This window comes from Scylla paramamosain, chromosome 12 (assembly GCF_035594125.1).
Source record: "Scylla paramamosain isolate STU-SP2022 chromosome 12, ASM3559412v1, whole genome shotgun sequence".
Lineage (NCBI taxonomy): Eukaryota > Metazoa > Arthropoda > Malacostraca > Decapoda > Portunidae > Scylla > Scylla paramamosain.
Window position 1 is genome coordinate 27,367,948 of NC_087162.1, and position 5,000 is coordinate 27,372,947.

The 5,000-nt window shown below is 46.7% G+C and overlaps 1 protein-coding gene across 9 annotated transcripts in view; it reads left to right on the plus strand.

Annotated features, from left to right (window-relative positions):
* LOC135106056 (protein tweety-2-like) overlaps positions 1-5,000 on the plus strand; it is an 89,543-nt gene that overhangs the window by 25,804 nt on the left and 58,739 nt on the right. For 6 of the 9 annotated variants that reach the window (XR_010271111.1, XM_064014878.1, XM_064014883.1 and 3 more), the window contains exons 1-2: positions 2,428-2,585; positions 3,346-3,580. The exons of 2 other annotated variants lie outside the window; for them this stretch is intronic. The gene's annotated coding sequence lies outside the window, so the exon portion shown is untranslated. Of the gene's footprint in view, positions 1-2,427; positions 2,586-3,345; positions 3,581-5,000 lie in introns of those variants that run through there. One more of the 9 variants, XM_064014879.1, reaches the window with a different exon arrangement.

Below are 5,000 nucleotides of genomic sequence, written 5' to 3' on the forward strand. Positions count from 1 at the left end.
TGTAGCTCATTTATTTTCAGTCACAAATTGTCCCAGCTGCATCTTGTGAGGGGATGATGGGTGGTGGGTGGAGATAATGGGCGAGGATGGGCGGCTGTTGTCTGGCTGCCTGGGTGGATGGGTGGGTGGATGAGTGGAAGGACACAAGAGTAAGGAACAACAGGGAGTGATGGGTGGTTCTCTAAGTGGATGATATAGGTGGGCTGTGGGTGTAGTTTGTGGAAGATTGATGTATGGGGTGGATGTGGATGTCGGGGGTGGGGTGGATGGATGGGGAATGGCAGGTGAGGAGGAAGATTAGTGTGGGAAGTGTTTGTGTGTGTGTGTGTGTGTGTGTATGTGTGTGTGTGTGTATGTGTGTGTGTGTGTGTGGATGTTCACTGATGATGGTGTCCGGTGAGAGAGAGAGAGAGAGAGAGAGAGAGAGAGAGAGAGAGAGAGAGAGAGAGAGAGAGAGAGAGAGAGAGAGAGAGAGAACACACCTACCTGCATACAGTCTCTTCTCACTCACTCTCAAATTTCACAGTTCTTTGACATATATGCAAAATTTTACTACACAGTCTCTCTCTCTCTCTCTCTCTCTCTCTCTCTCTCTCTCTCTCTCTCTCTCTCTCTCTCTCTCTCTCTCTCAACTCATCACAAGCCTTTAAAAAGTATTAACAAATATACCACAATTTATATTCCTTTGTGTTCCTTTGTGTATCGTGTAAATACATACATACATACATACATACATACATACACCCTTGGTTAATTCTGGCCACGCTCCTTCTTATCCCTCATGTGTAGCCCTGTTCTTCTCCTTCTCGTCTCCTCGTCACCTTCGTCAGGTAGTTCCTCTTGTTTACACAGCAATCATTTGAGCCTCTTGTACCTGGCTTACTCTTGCATATATTTTATCTGGTCCTGGTGATTTAAACTTTTGCAGCCTATCTATCTATTTATCTTCTGCTTCACTGTGTCATATCTATTAGTTTATTATTATCTTTAGAAATATGCTTGCTTTTCTACATTTCCAGCGTTTTTCTGGGTGAGTGAATGAGTGAATGGATGAGTGAGGTAGGCGAGCGAGCGATTGAGTGATTGAGAAAGCTAGTGATTGATTGATTGACCGAGTGAGTGAGTGAGTGAGTGAATGGTCTTGCTCTCTCACATGCGCGGCGAGCAGGTGAAGGCCACTAATGCAATTGTGGTGAAGGTGATGCGTGGTAATGACCTTGCTAATGGTGTTATGGCGCTGGGGTAGTGATGGTGGTGGTTACTTTGTGTTTGTGGAGCGTGATGGTGGTGGTGGTGGTGGTAGTAGTAGAAGTAGTAGTAGTAGTAGTAGTAGTAGTGACACAAATACCAAGGTACTATTTAAACAGTTGGCTTATAATGAACTACTACTACTACTACTACTACTACTACTACTACTACTACTACTACTACTACTACTACTACTACTACTACTACTACTACTACTACTACTACTACTACTACTACTACTACTACTACTACAGATGGTGGTGTTGGTGCTGTTAATAGTGATAAATGGTGGTGATGGTTGGAGGTGGTGCATGATAGTTGGATGGTGGTGGTGGTGGTGATGGTGGTGGCGGTGGCGGTGGCGGTGGCGGTTCACTGAGGACCATATGAGTCAGGGACAGATAATGATACGTTCATTGTGATGAGCAACATGGGCTGGGGCTGGAGGACTCTCTCTCTCTCTCTCTCTCTCTCTCTCTCTCTCTCTCTCTCTCTCTCTCTCTCTCTGAACTATTTCCAAGTTTCCTTATCAGACTTCTTGCTTCTGTTTCCCTCTAAAAGATTCCACGTCCTTGCATTTGTCATGACCTGTCTGCACGCGAATACTCTCTCTCTCTCTCTCTCTCTCTCTCTCTCTCTCTCTCTCTCTCTCTCTCTCTCTCTCTCTCTCTCTCTCTGTGTGTGTGTGTGTGTGTGTGTGTGTGTGTGTGCAGCATCGCTAATAACAAGGTCATGCGAGGCGCGGCGGTGGTGTGGCCAAGCTGTAAATCAAGTCAATAGCGAAGCACAACATTGAGATGAAAACTACCAGTACCTCTCACTTTTATTTCACTCCACCACCACCACCACCACCACCACCACCATTCAGTCTGTCTTGCGTCCTTCTTCCTTCCTCTCGCTTTCCTTCATGTGCGTACCCTCCTTTCCTCTCCCTCTCCTATTACCTCCCTTTCCTTCCTCTCTCCCTCCTCTCCGCCGCGTGGGGTGCCGCAGCAAGTGGTAGAGTAGTACAGGACTACATCATCCCTTAAATCTATCCTCCCTTTTCGACCCTTCCCCTTTTCCCTTCCCTCCCCGCGGTGGATGAATGACCCTCCCCCACACTCTCCCTTCCCCCACGTCCTCCCTGCCCCCGCGCCCTCCCTGCCCCAATCTCAGCCCTGTCCTTCACTTCCTTTACCCTCCGTCCGTCCGTCTGCCCGCCCAGAGCCCGTGCCAGCCACCATCCCGGCCCGATCCATTCGTCTAACTCAGGCTCAGTCTCCCTCGAGCCGTGGAGGAGGGAGGTTGTGCGCCAGGTGTCTCTGTGTGCCGGTGCAGCGATTACGAGCGGTTAAGTGAGTTAGCGCGGGAGTTTAAAGTTGATGGAAGATCGAATGGAGGGAACAAAGGAGGGTTGGAAAAATTAGCCTTCTGTCCTGGAACCATTCATCGCGCCAAACCGGTTTTTGTGTGTATTGGTGTTGCGCTGTCTCGAAGCATCGGTGTTTTAAGCTGACGTGGATTAATAAGACGTGCCGCCACTGAGAGAGAGAGAGAGAGAGAGAGAGAGAGAGAGAGAGAGAGAGAGATGCGTACACATACATACATGATGAATCCATACCTTTAAAATAACAGAATGAAATCATGAGAGAGAGAGAGAGAGAGAGAGAGAGAGAGAGAGAGAGAGAGAGAGAGAGAGAGAGAGAGAGAGAGAGCACCTTGAAGTACATCCCTACATCCTTACCAGCCAATACAGTTCAGCCCTCAGGTATAGCAACATCATAACCAGTACCTCCTCAGTATAGGTTAAGCATTACACGTATTATATATAGACTACATCAAATGGTGCCAAAATACGAAGGTGCTGACTCGAAAGTGCCTCTCTTAGTAGGGAGGGAGAGATTAAGGTCTTTTTTACTCTTTTTTTGCTATTATTATTGTTATTATTATTTATTTTTTGGTAGCGAGGCGAGATTGTCCTTTCAGTTTTAGCATTGACCGCCCTGAAAAAAGAAAACGGATTTGAGGGTGATTTTATGATTCCGTTTTTTGTTCGCTGCTGACTTGTGATGCGTAACTTTTTTTGTTTTGTTTTTCGTGTTATCATTATTACAGTTTTAAAAGGGCACGGTGTTTGTTGTGCTGGTGTTGTGTGGTGTACTAGGAAGTGCTGTGGTGTACGTAACTTGAACTGAACGTGTGTTGTGTGGTGTTCTGTGGCGTGTGGTTTTTCCTCCTCCCCAACACCTGCCTTCCCCCCACCTGTGCAGCCACCACTACCGCCGCCACCGCCACCGCCGCCAGCTCCCTCAGGATATCTACCTCTGGATCCAAGTGAACAGAACTGAAGGTAACTGGTTTTGTGGTGTTGTAATCTCTCTCTCTCTCTTTCTCTTTCTCTCTTCCTTTGGCGTTTTTTATCTTTTATTTATCTTATTTACTGTTTTCCTTCTTTGCTCTTCTCTCTTTTCTTCTGTTCTCTTCCTTTCTCCTCTCCTCTCCTCTCCTCTCCTCTCCTCTCCTCTCCTCTCCTCTCCTCTCCTCTCCTCTCCTCTCCTCTCCTCTCCTCTCTCTCTCTCTCTCTCTCTCTCTCTCTCTCTCTCTCTCTCTCTCTCTCTCTCTCTCTCTCTCTCAAGAATTCTTACTTATTCTTAATATCATATTTTTATTTTATGATTTTTCCTGGTTTGTATGTATGTATGTACGTATGTATGTATGTATGTATGTGCTTATAAATCGCGATTCAATTAATATAACACGACACATGTATTTGAAAGACTAATTCCTTTTTACCAGCTCACTCATAAATATTTGTGATTTTAAAGTAGCAAATATTTATTATGATAGGAATGCTTAAGTATGATCATATATTTTTTCCTTCATCCTGCTGACTCTCTCTCTCTCTCTCTCTCTCTCTCTCTCTCTCTCTCTCTCTCTCTCTCTCTCTCTCTCTCTCTCTCTCTCTCTCTCTGTGTGTGTGTGTGTATATATATGTCTAATTTGTCTTTCGTTAAATGCGTCTCCTTTTTTTTTTTATCTTTTTAAATATGCATTATTATTTTATTTTAATTTAATGTAATTCTAAGCATGTCCGGTTCTTGCCTCACTATTTTATTTATTCATTCAGGTATTCAACATTTTTCGTGGCGTTAAGAGTGAGTGGGAAGGAAGGAGGAAGGGAGGGAGGGGGAGGAGAGAATGGAGGGATATTTAAGGGGGAGAGAGGGAGGGAAGGAGGGAGGGAAAGAGAAATGTCATAGGGAAAAAAGGTGAGAGAGAGAGAGAGAGAGAGAGAGAGAGAGAGAGAGAGAGAGAGAGAGAGAGAGAGAGAGAGAGAGAGAGAGAGAGAAGGGCAGGGGGAGATAGTGGACGTGGTAAACAGGGGGTGTCTTGGTGGTGGTGGGTGGAAGGGGGAAGGGGAAGAGAACTAGTGAGAGGGGAGAGGGGAGGGGGGAGGTGCCGGCGGGTTGGACCAATTGAGCGCCGGCGTGGCACTTCCTGACCGGTGGGGTGTGGAGGTGGGGAGGGGTAGGAGTGGAGCGGTAACTTATGGGGGCGGGAAGGAGGAGGAGGGGAGCTGGGTAGGGATTAGGTCTGCTGGTCTGTTGGGGAGGCGAGGACGGGCTAGTGGGGATGAGAGGTGGGGAGGCGAGAGGCTTTCTGGTATGGAAAATGGGAGGCAGTGGTGATGTGTTGGGAGTTTTGGGGCGCTATTGGGGGTTAGAAAGGGGTATGGTCGTTTAGAGCCAAAGAGTTAATGGAATGGGGTG